Here is a 22,769-nt window from a genome sequence, read left to right as displayed (position 1 = left end):
GCTTTCCCAAAGAGCAGACAGCGTGCCTTCCTGCATTGTACCCTCATTTCAACCCTGCAAGGTCAGACCCTCACAAGAGTCGCAGTCAGTCCCCTCCGAAGGTGGGAGGGGAAGGGACTTCAGGAAGCACGTGCCCAGGCACGCTGAAGTTGCTTGACTCGCACCAGATGCAAAAGAGGAGTAAAGGCTCTAGTGAAACCCTGCCTTCATTTAGTGTCTGGTTTTTAGGGAAACATTTGGGTCTCAGATGAATATTGCATGGCTCCCTCGCTAGTTTCCCTGTTTCTCATCTGTTCTTTCTGGCTGAGCCCCATGAGAAAGCAAGAGCTTATGATTCACTGTTAGGTGACTTTGTTGCGTGGAATAGTTAATGCAAAAGCCAATGCAGCAAGTTGTAGATTCGTACCTAGGAGTTTGCCTTAAAAAGGCATTAAGATGTGCCCCTAGGACGATGTTATACTGAGGAATGCATAGGGTAATGGGGTCTGCTTTGATTTGTTAATATGGTTTCAATAATGGAAATCGGATTCATCTTAATGTAGGTGCTAAAAGATTGGCCATTCCACGAAGAGACATTCTCTTCAGGACAGCAAATCTCTTCTCGCTGACGTGTTTGTTAGCACGAGTCAGTGAGACTGTAAATTTGATCCGCTGTCTCTCTTGCCCTCTGCTGCTCTTAGGTCTGTTGAGGTAGAGGTCTCTTCTCATGAACCTCAGCTCTGGGAAGCAGACGGCAGCTTTAACTTCCAGGAACACCCTTTGCACCTTGGCCATCCTGAGCAGATGGAGCCTTTCCCCAGCTTCTAAGAAAGGGGAAGAGAGCTCCCCTGAAGAGACCTTTTCCCCAAGCAAGGACCAAAAGCAGGTGCAAGCAGGAAGCATAGGGGATCCCTAGAATTAGACTGTGAGTTGAGGGGAGTATTATTTAATGTGTGTGCCCTTGACCTCTCCTTTTTCTTCCTCATACTTCACTCACCAGGTCTGGTGCCTCCTCTTTTCACAGGAAAGTAAATATCCCTTTTAACGTCTCAGGGCTTCTACTGCTGGTTTCATACAGACCCACGGGACGGTGGTGCTCACAGTTACTGCCCAACTGTCCAGACTGATGTCTTCTCAGTGTGTGCACTCTGCTGACTCATGTATGGTGAGTGAGAGGTGGGAGAGTGGCAGTGGGATGCTACTGGGGAGGGAGGGGAGTGGGGGCCTGGAGTGAGACTATGGTGGGGGGGTCTAGCCTGAAAGAGTCTTTTGCCTGCCTCTCCCCCACCATCTTTGTTTTAGCTCATTTAAATTGCTTTTTTATTAAATGACATTTTTAGCTCATTTAAATTGCTTTTTTTTTAAATTACATTTTAATAAAGTCTTTATCACAAGAATCACAGTTAGTTTTTTAAGTTATTGTTGTGCATCATCATCCCACCCCACAGAGGCACTTTGGTTTAGTAAGTACTTCTGTAGCACTAACGCTGTTTACCCATGACTGCCAGTATTTAAAGAAAGCAGTGCATAGAAAGCGAATAGCCACTTTTTCTGCTTCTGCTCTCCCTTCCCTGAGCCCAGGTGTCTATTTCCAGGAGATACTTGGCTTCCAACAGTTTTAACAAAAGTAGGGCTGGACCAGGACATGCGTCTGCTACTCTGAGGGTTATTCTTAATTTGTTTGATTTTTTGCTCCAAATGCCTGTTTTGGATCTTTCCTATGTATGACAGTGAGGCTTTTTATGCTGCTTACTGTAGGAGTTCAAATGTATCCTGTAAGGAACTTATTGCTAACTCCAACAGTACCACCAGACTTGATGAAAAGCATTTCCACTAGCTGGAAATGTCATTTAAAAAAAAAAAGTGAAAGGAACTTTGGCTTTTCATACAGTTAGTTGGTGTTTGGTGCTCTATATTCAGAATAGTTGTTGATACTTTCATAGAGAAATGGTTAAAACAGTTCTGAAAATGCAGGCTTTCCTTTCTGAATTATTGAAAGCCAGCTTTTAAGCCTCATCTTCCTTAGATCTTTGCAGCTTGGGAAGGATTAGCTGGCTTTCTAGGCTGAGTTTGTGGGTGCTCTGTACTGCTGACATAGCATAAAGACACTGGAATTTGTTCCTAAAAATTCTGAGCTAAAAATAATAACCTAGATCTACATTTTCAAAGAGATTAGTAACTGACTGCATTGTGCTTTGGTGTGTGAATAGCCAGCTTGAAACACTACAGGAGATCAATTTTTACAAAGTCGTGTGTACCCTTGTTTATTTGCATTTCCAAGACAGTGGGAACCCTAGTGTTGAGGCTAGGCCAGACACAAAATAAAAAACCTTTTCCTCAAAAGTCAGCAGTCTTGAGTCTGACAGCAGACACAAGGGGCAGCACAAGGAATCAGTCAGACCATCCTGACCCCCAGCATAGACAGTGATGGATAGACAGTGTATTGGCATGATACCAAGAAGAAATATGTGGGGTTTTTTCAGGAAAGATTTGTAGGGTTGTAGTAAATTCTCCTCGTGTAGGGTTGGTTTATGTTTGTGGTCAGGAGGAGGAGAGTAAGAGAGCCCCAAGAGGCTAAATGAGGATGAGAGTTGAGGAGAAATAACAGCGTTGGTAGTGACAAAGATGGTCAAGAAGAATGAAGAATTGTGGATTTTGAGTTTTGTCTTGGGCAGATATTAGGGTGATTTTAGCTGGGTATTGGTGTTATCTGGCTTAGGAGCCTCCATTGAGCTGGAGAGGAGGAAAACTGGACAGTAAGTGTAAGCAGCACATTGAGGAGGGAAGTGTTAGTGCTGAAAATAGCAGTGGGAGTCAACACAGGGTATGTTTGTTTATTAGAGCTTGTCTGTAATGTGAGGACAAGGAGTTGGAGGAGGGTCAAAATTTCAGAAGAAAACTGAGGAAGTGGATGAAAATGGATATGAAACAGATCAGAAGTTACGTTGTAACAGGGCAAGCATGGGGTGTCAAAGTAGGAAAGAAGAAATACACAACATGTGACACAAGGAATAGACTTGCAGGAAGTGGGCAGTACCGTATTGGTATTTCCTTTGGCAAGGATTTGTGCAGAAGATGTTCAGAAAGAGAGCATTTGAGAAGTGCATTAAAAGTGGTGAAAGGCAGCCAGGTCTTCAGTTAATTTGGAAAGGTAGGAGGAAAAATTAGGAGGATGGCACAACCAGAAGGGGAGACAATTAAATGGTTGTGGATGAAGTAAACCTGACCACAGGCCAACCAGGAAATAGAAGATGAAGGCAGACTGAGGCATGTGTTTGGCAGCCAGACTTCATAATTGATGAGATACGAGTGGAGAGTAAGAAACAGAGAGAATCTACAATCAAATCTGTGCTAGGGAAGAAAGGTAAAGCAGGAGGAAGAAGGCTGAGATTAGGTGGGATTTTATCAGTCTGATGAGATTAAAATAATGGAAAGAGCAAATGAGAGGACATGAGGAAGGACATGGCAGGTGAGGGAGCAGGTCAGAGAGGAAGGGTGGGACAACAGAGATCAGGGGTAAAGCAATGGTTGCTGCAGCCCGTATCAAAGGAATTGCTCTTCCAGGGAGTAGAACACTGAGTGAGGGGTGCAGGTGAAATGGACAGGCCAGGGCAGGGAGACATGTGGGTGTCTGCTATAGGGTGTCAGCAAGGACATCACCGTGAAGGCTGGAAGCTTCATGAGGATGAGTATGAGAAATTGTGAGGAAAGGAAGAGGCAGTTGAAATCGCAGAGGAAGGCTGATAAGGAGGAGCTGGCTGGCTGGCTGACAGTTCTTCAGAGGGGAAAAGAGCTGAGATATTGCTCAAAAGCAGGTAAAAAGTGACAGGGATGGTGAGGGCAGCCCCAGTGTGAGAGTAAGGGGTGGAATGGGATGAGAAACAGAGGTCTCTGTAAGAGACTGAAGCTGCAGAGGGAGATTCAGACAAGGGGATCCAGGATGTGTGGACACTGAGACTTGATAAGCCTGTGGGAAATATTTGAAGTTATCTTCCAGCAGCTGCAAGTGAAGAGAAGGAAGGGGAGTGGAATGGGCAGAAGGACAGAACAGGAATGCAAGAAGGGCTGATTGAGCAATGGTAAAATCTTGAGAGAGTGGGGATGGAGAGGTGGAGGTATGGCAAATGTCACTAAGGGCAAAAAGGAGGCAGAATAAGAGGTAGGGCTTGGTGCCTCTGGTAGGTTTTTTAAGAAACAAGAAGGAACAGCTGAAGGAATAAAAAGGGAGAGAGAAAACCAGGCTAGCTGAGGAAGGAAAACTAGAGGAGTACAGAAGCGTGTTGCAGCAAGAGGGCAGGATGAGAGATGTGGAGGAGTAGCCCACAAGCAGGGTTAACCAGGTTAGACAGAATCTCTCTAGTCTCCATTGGCTGGTTTCTTCTTCATGCAGGTATGTCGCCAGGCATGTTATGTTTTTGACATTCCCTTTTGACTAAACTAGTAATGAAAGCACATGTGTTGACTGAATGTCCTCTGCCATGTTAAGGATTGCCTTGGTGAAAGCAACTAACCTAATTTTAATAAATTTTTTCAATTTTCAGTGCTTCATTGACTTCACTAGTGGCTGCACTAGTGGAGGAGAAGGCAAAGGTCACTGGAAATAACGGGCATGGGGAGCCAGGGAGAAAGGAAACAAATCAAGCACTAATCCTGCAGGATTTGGTTCCTCATCAGAGGATTGTTTCACACAGTTTTCAGAACCTCAGTTTCTTGTTTAATTCTGTTGCAGTATTGGGTATGACAAGACTGCTTTGAGTCAAATCAGTCAAGCACTAATTCCTGCTACACTAGTTGTTTGAAGAATTGAAATCACAGTCTTTACTCTGAATTTAATTTCTCTTCTCTATAGGACTGTAAATACTTGGTACGCTGTAGACAGAATAACAGTATTGCTAAGATTTAGAACTTAAGTAATTTTTCCTCATAGGTCTCAATATACCTAGAGAACAAAAATCTTTTATGTCACAAGTGTGCATTACAGTAAATAAATGGATGCTACAGGCTGTCATAAACATTTATATTACTCTAGAACATCTATTAATTGTTTGATAATTAATGCATTAATGCAACAAACATAACAGTACACATTACAGATTATGGTAAACTCATTAATCAGAGGCATTGTGGACAGTTTCCAAGCCATGGATATAAGCAAATTAATGACCTGTTAGACTCCATAGTAGTTGATTTACTATTTATTAACTCTTTTTTAGTAAATATATTTTTGATATCAAGTATGACTCATTATCCTCAGACTGTATTTTGGAAGAAAAGGCAAAGAAAAGTAGAGTGACTTGCTCAAGGTCATTCTGTCAACATGTGGCAGAGCAAGGCACGAATGCAGGTTTCCTAGTTTTGCCAGATCTCTCTCGTACATGCTGTTTGTATATATTTTTTAATTTCCTTTCACTCTCCGACTCTGTTTTTTAATGGCTCAAGACAACCAGCTAAAGTTGGAAACTGAGCCAGAAGTAGAGAGAGTTTTACCAGCAGCAGGATCAGCTTGCTGTACTAGTCTGGAACACAGCTTAGAGCTGAAGTGGATGAAGTAGGAATCTGCTCAAATGCATGAAGTAGGTAGATGGGGTAATACACATCATGAAATCAGGTTTTGTATTTAAATAACTGATGTAAAAAGGGTAACTTTGAACGATAGTTTCCATTGCTAGTTCCATTCTAAGTTCTGGTTCCCGTCTGGTTTGTGGTGCCCTCAATCAAACAGAAAAGGTTAGCTGGTATAATTTTGTACAATTCAGTTAGCTAGTAACATTCTGCACAAGTCTTAGTGCACAACTGCATAGTGTTACACACACTACTTCATTGTTATTACAAAATTAATTTATCCACACTGAACTGTGCCCTCACTCAATCATTATTAATGGGCAAGACCTGCTGAAGACAACAGAAAACGGTCTGGAAAGGAACTGATTAAGAATTGGGCTAACAGTTAATAGGTTTTCTCAAACTGTAAGCTGGCAACATAAGCTACTGCAATAATACGAAAAGTCAAGATTGTATTTATTGCAGTAATACCAGTAAAGCTTATTCAGAACAAGCATAAGGCAGAATTTGAAAGCCTACTTTGCAGCTGAAAGGAATATTGTACTTTTTCTTTTCGTGTAGATCTCTGCAGAAAATAATTTCTTCAGTCTTTGCCAAACAGGCATCATTACATGGTAGAGCATATATCCCTTCTTGGATTCAGTGATTTTCAGTTTTTGTGCTTCCAGGAAAAAATACATGCTGAGAGGATCTCTGATATTTATATATTTAATTTTTTTTTTTTTTTTTAATTCTAGTTAGAACATATTTTGCATGAAGAAATGAGATCTGGAGATTGTTTTGCTCTACAACAGCTATTCAAAAACTGTGATGTTCAGGGCAAAGGGAAGGTCAAGAAGGTTTGCTTCTCAAGAAGAGCCTACATTTCCAAGGTCCTAATCTTTACATTTGATAGATACTGAAAGCTTCATTTTCCTAATTACTACCTTGAAATGTTCTCTTTCCTATCATTTTTTGTCTTATTCTTCCTGAAGATAGTAGTTTGCTTTTGTTTTTCCAAATCAGTGCTAAGAGATCATTAAAATTGTACTTTGCTTTTCTAAATGTTCCCGTTCATTCCCAGAGATATGCTTCTCATGGTGTTGACCAGATTTCTTGGAGGGTATGACAGCTGCAAACAGTATCAACAATGTCTGGGTAGGTATGTGATCAGAGAAAAGCTAAGTTATGGACGGAAGCCCTCTTACGTTTTCCATAATACACAATAAAAGTTTCTCTTGCTGTTAGCAGGTAACACTTCCCAGCAGTAGCATTCTGACTGTGTTTTATGTCCTGACCAGGAAAATTAATTCTTCACCTAGTTCTCCTGCTTACCCAGTGGGTTTTTTATGTTTGTTTCTAAACCGGAGAAACACGGGGTTGTGTGCATGCAGAATTCAGATGCACCTGCCTAAGCTGCATGACCTAGAAAATAGGTCTGATTTGTTTTCAAAGCTTAGTAAAGCAAAGCTATTAAAACCCGAAAGTATTAAAATAGATTTTTCTGACTTGAAGTTTGCAACATGCCCTTCTTGAGAAAATCTTTTAGGTTGAAAGAATGTCTAGTAGGTCACCTAGCCCTCTTTGCATAGTGCAACACTGTTTTCATCATTCCTGCAGTATCTTGAGCGATGGCTCTCGTGTTCAGCTTTCCATAGCTCTGGTCACTCCTGCATATTGTTAATTGCCTGCCTCTTCTTAGAGTTGTAGGGACCTGTGCTTTCTTCTTACGTTCATGTAAACCAGTAATTACCCTTCTGAATCAGTGATACAACATTGGTGCAAATCAGTGTATATGAGGGAATTTCATAGCTTTTTTTAGGTTTTTTTTTTTTACTGTTTTGCTCAAGCTTTCTATTCTAAACATTTTTCTATCAGTCTTAATGGGATAATGAAAGTACTTAGTCTTTGCTCTATTCAAGTCTTTTTTTATCATCCTTTGTGTTGCAGTAATTTTGGAGTGTCAGAAAATTATTTAAGTTGATCTTTTTATGTTTGTGATCTTTACTTCTTGGTTCTATTTGCTAAGTTGCTTCTGTGTGTAATTTTACTGTTCTGGATATTTTATCTTTTAAAAATCCATTGTTTCAGGCTGACAGATTTGAATTAAGTGAGATCATTTATTTGGTTTCCATCTGCTATTTCTGACAATACATCCGATTATAATAATTTTCTATTTAATAACAGTGGCAATGTTGTTAGCTCCTGTTCAAGTTGTTACTTCTTCCTGTCTTCAGATATTTTGTAGAGTTTCTCATTCTGTGATTTTACTTTAGACTAGTCTTTGTTCTGTGAACTAGTTCATAATTTTCTTGCTGACAGTAATTTTATTTTCATATATTGTAGGACAAACTGAAACAATTTCTGACAACAATATATGTTTAACTGAAGCACAGCTTTGTGCTCAGTCAGATAACCTGCATTGCAATAGCAAAACAAGGTAACCATATTTTTATATTACGGAAACAATTGGAGGCGTTAAGTGTAGGTGTTACTATTATACATACTTGCAACAGGTATTACCACAACAATTTTAATAGAAATTCAAGCTTATTTTCAAGTAAGCGAGAAATGAACAAATTATATTGCACAGTGGCTGAATCATCAATTTCTTATCACCCTACGTGTTGGTTGAATAGTTCACAAATACATGGTTATTATAATTCAAATAGCATTGATTATAATGCCAGATGTGTTGTTATAATAAATTGAAGTATTAATCTTTCTATATTTTGCAAGAAAATGGCAAATTAAGGCCAACTCCACACCACACATTATTAAAAGTATAGCTCTATTGATCAAGACTGTGGGAAAAAATAACACCCCTGGCTTACAGAGCTACACGTGCACCTCTCCATCCATTATGGAGGTGCAGTTTGTATTGGCAAAGGAGTTCTTTTTTATGATACAGCTTACTTCATATGAGGTGCTTTGATTATGCTAGCAAAAATCTTATTTTTTTTCCCAGATAAGCCGCCTGTCTGCTAAGGGGCTTTGTTAATAGAAAGATTAGTCTTATCAGATATGCCTGAGCATGTAACAGTTTTCCACATTTGCTCATATACTTACCCTATCCGTGTATACAGGATTTCCCCACGTTGAAGCAATAGATAGGAAGTTGTTAAGACTAGATGTGTATAATGTCTGCAGCCTAATTTCAGGTCATGTTAGAGATGAAGGAGTGGGGCCATTGCTCCAGAAAATATGGTATTCTGATTTAACTGATCAGCTGAGGTTGGTGAAATGGGACAGTGAAATAAAGGGCCTAGATTCCTTTTAAATTATAGGCACACTAGTAGCAACTTTCATTTTTTTCCCAGCTGGGATCCTTTGTTATGCCGGTGGGTATTCCACATGAGCCATTTTCCTCTAAATCTGCCTGGAGCAGAGCTAATCACGACTTTGCCAAGAACAGCATTTTTTCCATCAGAAGTTATCCAAATCATGAAAGCATAAGCAAGGAAATGTATTCATTTCAGAAAAAAATCCTCAAGTCCAGCATGGATGCGTGAAGGAAAGAAAGGTCAGCAGAACAGCCAAAACCTCAGCAACTGGGAGGCCAGTGTTGAAGATGATAACCATACCTCTGAGGGGAGAGAAGAGTGGTTGAGACAGTCTTTAGATGTCAGAGTTTATTCCTTCTGCCTTGTGAACAAAATCCAGAGGGGAAAAAAAAAGGAAGAAAGCCAGTAGAAAAAGAAACTGGACAAAACAGAGAGGGGGCTAAAGGGGTGGAGGCTGGGAAGAAAGTACTTGAGGGTGCAGATGACAGAGGAACACCCAGTGATGTCTGGGACAGAGCTAAAGAAGACAAGGGTGAGTGTGTCCTAATGGGCACCTTTCATTATTCTCAGCATTGTTTGTCATGAGACCCGTGTGACAGAGATTTGTTCCTTTCTCTCCACTCTGGCCTGTATCTTAAATTACATTAGGCTAAGGATCTTAAAAAGTTTTAGTAACTGGAACATCCTCTGTCTGCTTTGCTTGTTGGTTGGGCATAGTTTCTGATGGATCAGTTCTGGTTTGTTAGTCTGTGATACTTAGCCTCATAGTCTCAGATTTAGCTTACTTAGTCTAATATTTAGTAGGTGTGGTCTTCATTCTGTCTGTGGGTGGTATTGCTGAGCCTTTTTGTTTGCAGTGATCTGGTCTTTTTCTCTAACTTTTGCTAACTTAATCAAAAATTTTGTGTAATAAACTGGAATGTCTGTTATTTTAGAATGTTAGTCCTGTATAGAAGACTGTCAGTCATTTTCATGCCTTTAGTGTCTGCATCGCTGAGGAGAATGCAGATAAGAACAGATTCCTAGAGAATGACTGCCTGTTTCTGATCCCATGGGAAAAGAGACCTTTTAACACTTTCTTATAGGTCATAAGAAAGAAAGGAAGATACTGTATTAATATACATTCTTAAATGTTTCTATATTACTTGAAATTAATATATATAGTATGTACAGTTGTATTATAGGTAGGTATGAATGAATATATGCTGTAAAAGTGTCTTGCAGGTCAACACTGTAGAAAGAATTGTCCTTTCGCTCCATTTAATTTCTTTTCATTTATAGTAAGATGGAGTAACAGAAGAAACTGAGCTATTCTCTATCTTCCATACAGCTATAACGGGAAAAAAAGAGAGGGGATGTTCTGAGTATATATAGTGGGGAAAATGGAAGTCATGGGAACAATCATCCAGACATGAAACAGTCTCGAAATAGTCAGACTGGGATAAATTGTCTGGACCTTCTAAGTTACTTCCAGGATCATAGTGACAGAGGGGTCACCCATGAGCTGTATGAGTCTGCTGCTTGTGTATTATTTGCCTTTCCTTTCAGGTGTTGCGGTGTTGTAGGCTGGCGCCCGTTTTCTGTATATGGAACTAGACCAGTGACTCAGGTCAGAAGTAACAGTTCAAATACAATAGATAGATCCTTATGAAAACAGTCTCTGCGGCTTCCGTGCATTTCCATCAATGCCATGCTTCATTTTTGTGAGGCATTTTTGAAGTTGCAGCCTTTCTCATTCACGGGTAATAATCCAGAGCTAAAAGAGTGAAAAGTTGTGAGACAGCAGTGTCCTGGTCCCAGCAGCTTATTATTACACACTTTTATCTCTTGTTCTGCTCCTCACCTCTGCAAAACAAGATAAAAAAAACCCTTAAGCAGACCACTCTTCCTTTCTTCTCTTCCCCTTTTTCCTCCACTTGTAAAACACCCTCACTTCCAGAGAAGAAGAGATCCCACTGCCACAGCTTTTGGGAAAACTACCCTAAAGCTGTGCACTTTCTCCTACTGGGCACTGCTCAGCAGGGGAGGTTGTTCTCAGCTTTGAGCAGCAGTAATGGGGGTGAGAGGAGGTTGGTTATAGCAGGGGATGAGAAGCATGCATTTACATAGGCTCCTTTTCCCTGCCACCTCTCCACTCTCCAGCAAACATGGGTTTATTTTAGCATTGGCCTTCTGAAGCAGGATTAATTTTCCCCTGAATAGGTCAGCCTGGGACAGAGCCAGGATCCATGGCCTTCCATAGCTGGGGTGACTCGGGAAGCCGGAGATACCTCCTAAGTAGACAGGGCCTCTCACTGCTGGGCCTGTGCCCAGTGCAAGAGAAGTATCCTGGAATAACCTTCCTGATAAACAGCAGAAAAATCCGTACGGGGTCTTTTTCCAGAGGCTGGCGTCAGGCTGAACCAGGCTGTAGTGCTGCCCTCTGCTGTTGGGATTCGGGAAAAACGTAAAAGTCAGTGATAAAATCCAGCAAAACGTTAACAAAATATAACTAGGAAAGCAGCAGTATGTGAATACATTAATTATTTCATCCTCTCATTTCATACAGTGCTTCAGCCAGTTGAAATGTGCCCTTATGTCTTCACTAGCGGTTCAGTTCGTAGCAACAGAATATACCTAATAGTTCTATCGGTTTTTAGCACTGGTAAGGTCCTCGTGGCTGTGCAAAGCATATTGTGACCCAGAAATCGTACTTTCTGGCATGCTTGTTTGTGTTTCAGTGTGCAGGGGAGATGCAGAGGAAGGAATTTCCATCAGTAATTCAGATTTTTGTAACTTTGTAGTTTTTCTTATTATTATTAGAATTTTTAAATTCCTTACTTACAAGGACTTGAGATAAAGTTGTGTAGCCATCCAGAATTACTCTTGTTTAAGTACAGGATGCACAGAGGTGTCTAGGACTTTTTTTCCACAGCTAATCTGTGAGCCAGTGTGGAAGCAAAACGGAAGTAATACGATATTTCCATCAGAACTAGAGGGAAGTGCCATGGAGGGGGCATTTCCTAGCCCTAATGCAGTACACCCCTGCTAGACTTGGAGCATGCGTAGCCCTGAACTCTTGCACATCTGCAGATATCCCTGGCAGCTGTAAGAGCTGTGTTTAGGGCTCTGTTCTGGAACATAACAGCTGCATCTGGGCTGATTTCATGGCGCTACTGAAATAAATGGGCTTGTGGTATATGATTCAGGAAAACCACTGCTTCTCTTTGCAAAACATGTTATAATGTTAAGCCTTGATTCTCGTCTTAATGTTTGTATCTTTAAATGTGATACTTATCTTTTACTTTTTGATACTGCTTTTAAAATCCTTGCCTTCAATTTCTTTGCCTCAGACGTACTGCCCCAACTGTGTGGTTTTGATTTAGCTATCAACATGCCTTAGAGAACACAAGTGATGGCTCCCTTTCAAAGAAAAGAAACTTCTCACTTTCTGACTAGTACAAAAAAAAAAAATCTAAAAAAATCTAAATAAAGGCAGAACTGATCAATATCCCTGTGACTCAACCAATGTTGTACAGTGATAAATAAAAGCAACTTTAGTCATGAATCCTGTCAGCAACTCACCAAATTGTTGTACAGTGTGCAGAGGTTTGCAGTGACTTGTTTATGCAGGCAGTTCATGAATGGTAAAATAAATGAAACCTTCTAACAAAATATGTGAGTTAATCAATGATTTTTAGAAGTGTGATTTCACTTTGGGAAGTGGCTGTAACAGTGGAGCTGTGAGGCTGTTCATTGGCTCCTTCTGCCTTCAGGAGTGAATATTTTTATTTCTGTTGGAGAAACCCTTTTCTAACATTCAGGCCTGCAACCTCAAGCTGAGCTTTAAAGGTGAGGACTTTTGTGCTTGTTTGGTAAATAATATCAGGCCATAACTCTGGGACTGTTTGGGGGAAGACGAAGAACCAGTAAAAGTGCCTATTAACCTTCCTTTCCACTTGGTTTGCTCTTCAGTTCTGGGATCATTTGGCTTTCTTTCCCAGGCTCCCAATAGCAGAAGAGAGAGGAGAGAGACTATACCATTGCCTGGCTGGGATGCTGATTTGCACAAGCAATATTCACACCTCAGACTGGGTGGCAGGAGGACCTGGTTGACTAGACATGATCATATTGCTCTCTACATAGCCCAGGTTTTTAGTTGGCTAGTATTTGATTCCACCACATCAGTATTTGCAGCAGAAGAAGTTCTAATGGAAGATAAAAAACAGATCAGTTTTACTTGTAGTCTCAGAATTTGACGATATGGGTTGAAAAAAGTGGGAATGGGTAAAATCTGATTGTGTCTTTTCTTTCATAGATTTCACAGAGAAATGGGAGATGGGAGAATCAGCCCAGCATCTGGTGTGACTGCAGTTGAAGCTGAGTTGGCAAACCTGGTTCAGTCTCATTTCATTTCACTCTTGGCCATGTTCTAGTAAGCATCTGTCCAGTCACATTTATTTTGTTTAATTTGCAAGCCCTTTGTGAGTATAAACTGCTGAAGTCTGTGAAATTTGAAAGACAGAAAAATCACCTGTGATGGAAGAGAGGGATCTCTTTCCAACAATAATAGTCTTTGGACAGGATCCTACAATTTGATGCCACCACATGGGTGCCTTTTGAGATGTGTCAAAAAATCATGCATTAGAAATGTCTGTATCTCTCCATTATAGTTAGCTAGTTGACATGTAGATAAGGACTCGGTGAATATCTGCATTGGGACAGGTGAATTGCACACCAATTTCCTGCCTGCACCTGTCCTACAGTGTGAAAGGAGAGTTGCTGAGAATTCATGGGCTCTGTTGTATGGGAAGTGACAGCATCACCAAGTTCATTTCAGGAAGGGATATTTGCATTTCTACAGAGGCAGGCAAACCACAAGCAGTGATCAATGGAGAAATCCTCAGTCCTTATCACCTTTGCACTCCTCATGCAATATGAAGCTGACAGATTAATGGTTTAAGGAGCCAGCTGGAAATATCCCTTGTGGAAGAGAATCCCTGGTAGCTTAGAAACCTTGGCATCTGGCTAACTGTCAGCTGGTGGGTGTCTGGCATGCTCCATTCACTGCCTACTTTTGCCCCTCGGTCACCAGAAACGCTAGCCACTGGACCCCAGAATGATGCCTGCTCTCATCTTTGCAGAATGTTGTGTCTGCCCTGCAGTTGCAGTTTGGCAGTGTTAGCAAAAATTTGAGTGTGGATCTCATGCTATGTATTTTTTGCTAATGCTTCTCAGCTGGAGACTGGGGTGTTTCTCGGTGCAGTAGCCTTTATCCTGGAGAAGTTCTGATCACAGAGAACCAGTTCAGAAGTAAATGTTTAGTTTGAAACATGCCAGCAAAGTGTCCTAAATGATTCACTACTGTGCTCAGTTGGTTGTTTGAGATTTCTGATATGTTGTTTATATAAGGCAGTATTTTTGTAAACTCCATTAAGTCTTATGCCATTCCTGTACAGTGTGGGCTGGAGCTGTATACTGGGAGGGGGAAGGGAGACAATTTTCCACTTACCATATAGGGTAGGCAACATACTTGAAATGGAATTGGACCCTTTCTCCAAGTGATGGAATCTCTGGTTAAAATACATCAATCCTTTCACTAACCTAGGGCTCGTTTGTTTTCAATGTGTATGAAATTGTGTTTTCTTAGTATTGTTTTGTCTTTTTTATCATTTTTTGCAGAAAAACTGACAAATTTAAGAGAAAGGTGATTAATCAGTGGGAGTTTCAGGCAGCAACTGAGTGCAGGTAAGAATGATTTTTTTTATCCAGAGCCATCTAGCTGTGGGGAGATAGAATTTTAACTTCCTAGGAATGTTCCCTTAAACACCCTCTTTCACAGTGCCTGCAGCTAAGTGCATTCAGGGCACACATGTTCTGTTTCTGTATAAGGGAAACTATGTGAAGTAACGAGATTATTTAAGGGGCAGGGAAATAATGGATTTTCTAGTTGATTTTTCATTTTCAAGCCACAGCTGGACAATCCTGCCACCTCCCCATCCTGAGTGTGCCTAACGTACTGATGTTCTGAAGACTAAAAATCTGACAAGCTTTTCATTGTTCTTAGAATTATTATTCTTGCATGTCCCGGTCAGTCACGTTCGAGATTCTTGTCCTTTGTCCAGGGCAGTGTGGTATCTGTAGCTTCAAATGATTGTACAGGTCACTAAATATCCTGTATCTTTAAGAGGAATATTGCATGATTACTTGGTTTTATTTGCACTTCATTCTGAATAGTTACAGAGAGCAGTTCACCCCTACTACCAAGTAAGCAAGGCAGACACACCTCTGAAGCTTCAGGAGTTGTTTCCCTGGGTACACCTTTCCTGCCATCCATCTCTAACAGGGAGACCTCAACAATGTTCAGGAATGAGTTTGACAGCTCCAGATTGCAGTCTGTCTGAATGCGTGGAGGCATCAGCTTCATGATGGTTATTAGTCACCAACTTAATATTGCTTCAGCTCAAATTTTCTTCCTCTTAAGCACTTTCCTGTAAGTCAGATTTATTTCCAATATGGGGTTTTTACTGCTGCCAGTGTTTTCACAGCAACAGATACCTTTACATAAGGGCCCTCTTAAGCCTTTCAGATGGAAGCCCAGCTGCACCCAGCTTCTGTTTTTTCTGGCCGTGGCATACCTGTGGATGGCTTGCACTGAGTGCCCAGGATTCTTTAGCCATTTCACCCATTTCACTAGTGGGCATTTCTGGGTGTTGTCCTAGATAGAGGGGAGTCACTCTGAGCTGGAAAGTAACAGGTGATGGTTGGAGGACGTGCCGCTTCCTGCTCCCACGGATAGAACCAAAGTCTTTCCAAGATTGTGGGGGATGTGAAACTGTCCTGTCAAACAGCTTAGAAACTGGTGTTCACAGAGAACTTTCTTCTGTGTTCGTTTCTGAGAATAGATTCCTTTTTTGCATTGCTTATTCCAGGTTGGAAGCAGCAGGCTCTGCTGCACCTCCTACAGTCACCTTTCCACAAGGAAATAACAGCTGTCTTGGTTGTCACCAGTAGCTATAATTCTTCACTGCCTCTTTCCTTGTGTTGTACCTCACTTTTCCTTTGTGTATATTTAAAGACCTCCTTGTCTTGGAGGTGCCATTTCAGTACATTGTTTCATTAGCAACGGAACATAAGACTAGAGTTGGACCATCAGCTCTGAAATGTCTATCTGTGGTATCTGCTATGAAAAGCTAATTGAATGCATGTGATGGGTTGGCCCTGGCCAACAGCAAAGTACCCACAGAGCCACTCACTCACTCTCCCCCAGGTGGGACAGGGGAGAGAATACGAAGAGCAAAAGTGAGAAAACTCTTGGGTTGAGATAAAGATGTTTAATAAGTGAAGGGAAAAATACAAAGTGATGCAAAGGCAATCTCTCACCACCTCCCACAAGCAGACTGATGCCCAGATGGTCTCTGAGCAACAGCTACAACGGCTACCTTGGAAGACAACCCCACCCCCAATTTTTATAGCTGAGCATGATATTATATGGTATGGAATAACCCTTTGGCCAGTTCAGGTCGGCTGTCCTGGCTCTGTCCCCTCCCATCTTCTTGCACCGACCCTCCCCAGCCTACTCACTGGAGAGGGGCAGTGTGAGAAAGAGAAAGCTGTGCAAGCACTGTTCAGCAATAGCCAAAAGACTGGTGTGTTATCAACAGTGTTGTAGTCACAAATCCAAAACACAGCAGCATATGGGCTGCTATGAAGTTAACTCAATTCCAGCCAGACCCAGTACAACAGAGCTGGTTAACGCTAATGCGTAGTAGATCAGAAATTGAGGGTACAGTTTCATAGTTGGCAAAAGGATCCTGATGACTCAGTGACAGCTCTCAGCTCCTTCTCCCTTCATCACATGTTCCCTCCCCATCTCCTCTCACGTCAGCACTAGCAATCACGCAGCCTTGCAAAAACTGAGTTTTCAGCATATCCTCAATAGTGAGCTGAAGCTGTTACGTAGGCCAGGGGCTGGGAATGTCTGGCTGGGGCTGGGGAAAATGACAGAAGTGACCTTTCTGGAATAGATGTGCCAGTTTGTGATATAGCTAGTTGGTTGTTATACTGTGGTTGTACTTTGTCATTCTTATATACCTCTAATTAATCTCCTCCACCTCCACTTCTACATTTTCCTTCTAAATGACTACTATCACTATGTGGTCTGTAACTCCTACTTCAGCTTTAGAGCAATTAGCTAGATAAAACTGTATACAGAAAAAAGTGTCCAATGGTTTAGTTCTCTGAAGCTATGATGCTTGAATCTCTCATTAACAGTTAACTAGAAAAAGGAACTTAATATTTAATGTATGCTACAGAACTAGATACAAATGTTGCTCATATATTATGTATTTCAATGCAATATCGATAGAGGACATTAATTTTTTACTTTGTGTGTTTTTTCTTAGAGGCTCTCTACATAGGTCTTTAGAATGTGATATACAGTGTACAATGTTTTGCAACTTTTTTTTTTAGTTAAACCTGAAACATGTGCAACAATGTGGGAAGGTTTCCATATGAAGTTCCTGTTCTGAAAAACTGGTGGTATTTTTGGAATGTCCTTGCCACTAGATGGCAGGGCGCCCTTTGGGTAAAGGGAGCACTAAACAGACTGTTCAACACTAATTTGCTCTCAGCCTGGCAAATCTCTCACTGAGCTTATCGAGAGTTTTGCTGGCGTGAGGAGCGGGTGGAGTGCTGGAGAGAACTGTAATTATGTTATGACCCTTTGACAGCACTGGCATGCAGTTTTAAATTTTCTCTAGTTCAATAGATATCTTAATTGAATTCCACAGAGCTTGACATAGTAAGATAATAAAGAAAAGCTGTGTTTAACCACAATTAAACCACAAGTCAGTGTTGGTGAATTTGTTGGAGAAATCTGCCTCTTGTACACGTGCTGCGTTTGCTGTGCCAAGTTCTGAAGTACTCAATCAGTCCTTGAAGTGAATTGCAGAGAGGAGACTGGCCCAAGTTGTGACCTTGGAATCTGGCTTTAAATAGTTTGGACTGGCACTTTGCTGCAGGTGGAAGATCCAGTTAGCATTTAGAAGAATTAACAGCTCTAATTTTCACTCTTTCACACCAATTTCATCTTAGTGTAATCCTAATAAATTCAACTGAATGAAACTTGTGTAATGGTGCTAAGAAACAAGATGCTTATGTTTAGGCTGGAGTTGTTATAGTCATCAGAATATTAAGATGAGGAAGTTGTGCACATTTACTGAGTCCAGGTGCATCTGGGCAAAATGGGTGTAACACCCCTCCACTCTCACATGGAGCATTACGCATTGGCAAATGGAAATGACCACACTAAGATCAGGTCCACATCACTCAGCCTGTGAGCTAATGAGAGTTGAAGGTAAAAGATGTACCAAACTGGGTGCTTTGTCATGGTTTTTGTAGCATTACACTTCTCTTCTAATGCATCTAGAAAACTTGTAGGGACATTCTCAAAATTTTGACCTTTTGTCTTTTTAGTTGATAGAAAGCTAATTTTTAAATTAGTTGACTCATTCAAAAAGTGTAATGACAAGTTAACGTTGACTTTGTCAGGGCATATGATACTCAACACAACTGCTCAAAACAAAATAAACTGTTTCACAAAAATGTCAGCATTTTCAAGTTTATATGTTGTAGTGTTTGAAATTGATTAATTTCTCTTTTTATGGAACAGTTTTTTATACTGTATTCCAAAAATTTTAAAATTAACTTAAAAATATTTAAAATTAATTCATTTTATGAAAGGAATGCGGTTGACAAAATGGAAAGTGTAAGTTCAGTGAAACAAATACTTTTTGAAAAGCTGTTACAGGGAGGGCATTGTTCAACACGTTAACTTATGCAAAAGATATTTTCAAATGGTGTATGATGTGATGTGCAATTTTTTTATCACATTTTCAGAAGCTACTTACTTGTAGTATTTGCCACTGGCTAAGCTTTGTTACAAATGACACTGCTTAAGCCTGTTGGATCATGACTTGGATCCTTTGGCTTTTAATGAAATGTAAGAATTTTTTGCCAAGTTTTGCCCACACTCAGTTTGGAAAGGATCTACATCTGCCTCCAGAGGAAAAAGGTATCAGCTTTCCTAGTCTATTACACAAGGATATAGCTCTCTTGAGGCTGCCCGCATTGCACGTACACTGCTTGTACCCTACTTGGTTTGCACTTAGCCTTCTTATCTGTCTTACTCATCTGTGTGCAAGGACAGATTTTAGAGTAGGGTGATCTAACTGGTGGACTTCCAGTCACATCTGGACTGGAGTTGAACATATATTTTTCCAGGGTATCAGAGGTGAGGTATCTCTTGTGCTCCAGCAGGAGATGCTATACTTTTTAGCATCCCCGTGGGCACGAGGGAGCAGCTGCAGTGTGCAGAACCCAGCTGTGACGAGAGCAGGCGGTGCTGGCAAAGCTGCAGCTGGTACACTGCTTCTTGCTGAGAGGTGCTTGGTGGAATTGCCCAGACAGCCTCAGTGAAAATGAACAGAGTAGCAAAATCTTTAGTCCATATAATGTAAGATTTCTGGTTTACTGTAGCAAAACTGTTAGTTGTGACATTTTTAAAGTTCTTTTTCAGAGGAAACATCCTGTGTGGATGAAAAGCTCTTCTTTTTTATATCACTATTTCTTTTTGTTTTGTAATACTCTCTTTTGTTACTGTACTATCTGAATGGCTTCCTTTTTCTGTGTCTGCATCTAACTTCAGAAAACTACTGTAATACCTCCAGCTGTTCTTCAGGGTTGGGAAATAACATGTCTTGTACCCTTCAGGTACCAAACACTGCAGTTCTTGAATCAGGAAGCTGTTCCTGAAAGAAGTCCTTTTCAGCAAGAAATAATCCTTTATTCTATCTGATAGCCTGTTACCCAGCCTGCATTTTTCACCCATGGTTTATAGGTGTGGCAGTGCTCCTAGGATCAGGCAAAGCAGTTCACACCCTCCATTGCATGTAATGTCAACAGTCCAGATGAAGAGATGGGGTTTACATCATCCTCCTTCATAGATCTCTCATAGGTGATGGGAGGCTGCTGAGCAACTCTTGGATAACAGATGTTTTCAGGCCCCAGTGGCACGAAAGCTAGACCTGAGCACAGTGTAAAGCAGCCCTGAGAGTCTATGTGGGGGACACGGCAATGGTCCTGCATGGTGTCCCTGCTTATGACATCCTCTCTGAGTTTAGCACCCAGAGGAAGTTAACTCTGATAATTCTTGATCATGTGCTCTGGCAGAATCCCCACGAGGCCTCTTGTGATGGTTTTTGACTCGTTACCTGCTGTTGAAGCAGTGGTAAGGAGTTGGAACTAAGGCCTTGTGCTTCCCATAAGTAATGTACAGTTGGCAATGTAAGTCTGTCATTGTCATCTGGTAAACTGACTGACCTCTTGGGGAACATAGTACAAGACAGAACCCCAGTAGCTGCGGAATGCTTGCAGCAGCAGATCCTTACAATGCTGTTGTAGGTGTCTGTTTTACCATGGAAAGGTATTTAATAGTCAAGCACAATTACTCTTTTCCATTTTCATTTCCTCCCAATTCCTGTTGTTTCTACTACTTATTCAGCAGCAAGGGAGACTGCTGCTGTGGCACAGTTAGCACAGACAGGTAGTGACAGCTTGCAGTGTTTTAACCACTACTTTGCTTAGACGTCCTCTGAGCATGAGTTTTATAGTACTACAAAAAACATATGGTAACACTGAAATAGTTTTGCCTGAGGGGAAGATGCACAGAACTGGGATCTGGGAGATTCCTTTGGTAAGGGTAGAAAGGTATTGGACTAACGGAGTGGTTTAAGAGGCATGACATGAGAGTTCATGAGGCCTGGTTTTGTTTCCTGGTGTTGTGTGACTGTGGACAATGCATCCCTTCTCCCTTCTATGGCAGGTAGAGGTCAGTAACTATAAAATCCATCAGTTTGTGAAGGGCAGAGGTACTACAGGATGACAAAAAGTCATATAACTATCTAGACATGCTGAACAATCTGGTTTATGCATCTAAGGAGTGGAATAATCCAAGATACAGAAAGGAAGGACACACAGCAACTGGTCAGTCCAACAAAATACTGTACACATACCACATGCTGCACTGTTAGCTCTTAATAACAAACATTTTTGACACAGTATGGACTTGCTTGCGCTTTCTCACAGTGTATCTGGGGAATAATAGCAGGGAAATATTTGGTCTTTGCTTGTTTTTTACATTAGCAATGTCAGAACCTTTTCCTTGAGGTATTACTGAGGGTGTGGGTAGGAGAGTTGCAGTGATTGTGAGACTAGGGATCTTAGCTTGCAAGTGATCCAGAGCCTAAAACACTGTGGTCTGTGCAACCCCCCCTTGCCAAACTCTGTCTCCTCCTCTTACCACCCTGGTGCTGTTGTGTGCTTACCTAAATGTTAGACCTCTTTTTTCTATAGGGAAACAAAAGGGAGCCAGGCACTCCTGGTGCTACCTTTCCTTTTCACACTGCTCCCATGGAATGAATTTTTCTTGCTTTGATTGTATTTAAATAGTAGAAATTACAAGAGACTTTTGGGCCAAATTTTATAAGGCATTTAGGTGCCTCACTCCCATTGGGAAGAGATCAGGCTCTGAAGAGCCTATGGTGTGATCTAGTATCCCTGGCAGTTCGTTGCCTACCAGCAGGGTCTAGATGGCAGGATAAAAATAAGAGCTGGAACAACTTGAGGCTGTAGGAGCACCATGTTGCCCAGAGCACTGAGTTAAGTCCTGCTTTGCTGCTGAAGTATGCATCCTTCTGGCTGATGCTTTACCAGAGAAATTGTAATGAAATGTGAAAATAGTTGTGTTATACTGCTGTTTGCCTAAGTGGTTGAAGTATCTGGCTTTTGAATTAAGCATGCTGTGAAACAGCGTTCCAGTATGTAAATCTAAATGCCAAGAGTGGAGGGGCCTAGTTAATGTGACATGTTGGGGAATATCTGTGAAAGGGGGAAAAAATGGATTAATTGGAAAAACATCCTGCAAGAAAGATGTTATGGCAATAGCATGAACTAATGATGACTTGGAGTTGAATTGCAGTACCTGGGTTATTTGAAGCATTACAAACCAGAGGGACAACAGCATATAAGGAAAGAATGACTAGGAGACAATCTGGTTTTTTTTCCTTTCCCTGCCTCTAAATCTTGCAGGTCAGTTTTCCCAGGCAGTGTTTCACACAGAGATTGCAGTGGTTCAGCTTTCTAAGCCTAGGTTTTACATGTTAGGTTTTTCCTTCAGGAAATCTGCCTGCCAGGTGAAGACTGGTGAGATATATCTGATGTCTTCCTTGAGAGTGATGAGAGAATTGAGGGGCTAAATAGGCACCAACACCAGAGATGAAGACATGCAGAGACTTCTAGTGTTCATACCGTGAGAGGTGGAAAAAGGAAGGTTTTCTGGAGGGAAGTGGAACCTGTGATTTATGCCAATAAAACATCATTTTAGATTCCTTGAAGTCCATTGTTAAATTCTCTTTTCATAAATATTTAAGTACTTGCCCAACTTGTTGCTGATTCCTTAAAAAATGCCAGAAGAGACAGATTGCTTCTGATGCCTTTGTGACTCTCTGATTCATTAATGTTGCTTTCACAGGCAAGATACCTAGTGATCTCTTATAAAATGCACAAGAGGTGCTGAGGACAGGCCGTGTTTTTATAAGCAAATGCAGCATGTAGTGAATTCATGCTCTGCCTGCCAGCAGAAACCACAATTTCCACATGCATTTGCACATAGAACTGTATGGCTGTGCACCTCACAACTGCCTGCAATTTCTCAGCAGTTGCAAGTACCTCTGCCTCGCCCTTGTTCCCTGAACAGATCTGAGGTCACACTGCTGGAATAATCCCCTTAGTTTATCTTTCTGGCTATATCATGCCCTGTTTGAAAATTCCTCCCACTTACTTCTCCTTACAATCAGATCACTATAAATGTCTCATTCTTGCTTCAAATGCCCATCAGAGTTTTAGGCTTGCTTATCCCTCTGACCT

The 22,769-nt window shown here is 41.2% G+C and overlaps 1 long non-coding RNA gene across 2 annotated transcripts; it reads left to right on the top strand.

The window, feature by feature from the left end:
- Positions 1–686: 686 nt before the first annotated feature.
- On the top strand, positions 687–22,237 carry LOC128152557 (uncharacterized). 2 transcript variants are annotated; one of them, XR_008238692.1, is made up of 5 exons: positions 687–904; positions 1,033–1,144; positions 6,605–6,678; positions 14,466–14,531; positions 22,021–22,237. It is a non-coding gene; the product is annotated as an uncharacterized LOC128152557 (long non-coding RNA). The 2 variants fall into 2 exon arrangements; XR_008238693.1 differs by lacking the exon at positions 6,605–6,678.
- Positions 22,238–22,769: the final 532 nt, after the last annotated feature.

The sequence above is a fragment of the Harpia harpyja genome, chromosome 2 (genome assembly GCF_026419915.1).
Source record: "Harpia harpyja isolate bHarHar1 chromosome 2, bHarHar1 primary haplotype, whole genome shotgun sequence".
In the NCBI taxonomy this organism is placed as follows: domain Eukaryota; kingdom Metazoa; phylum Chordata; class Aves; order Accipitriformes; family Accipitridae; genus Harpia; species Harpia harpyja.
This window is presented reverse-complemented; position numbering and strand designations above follow the sequence as displayed.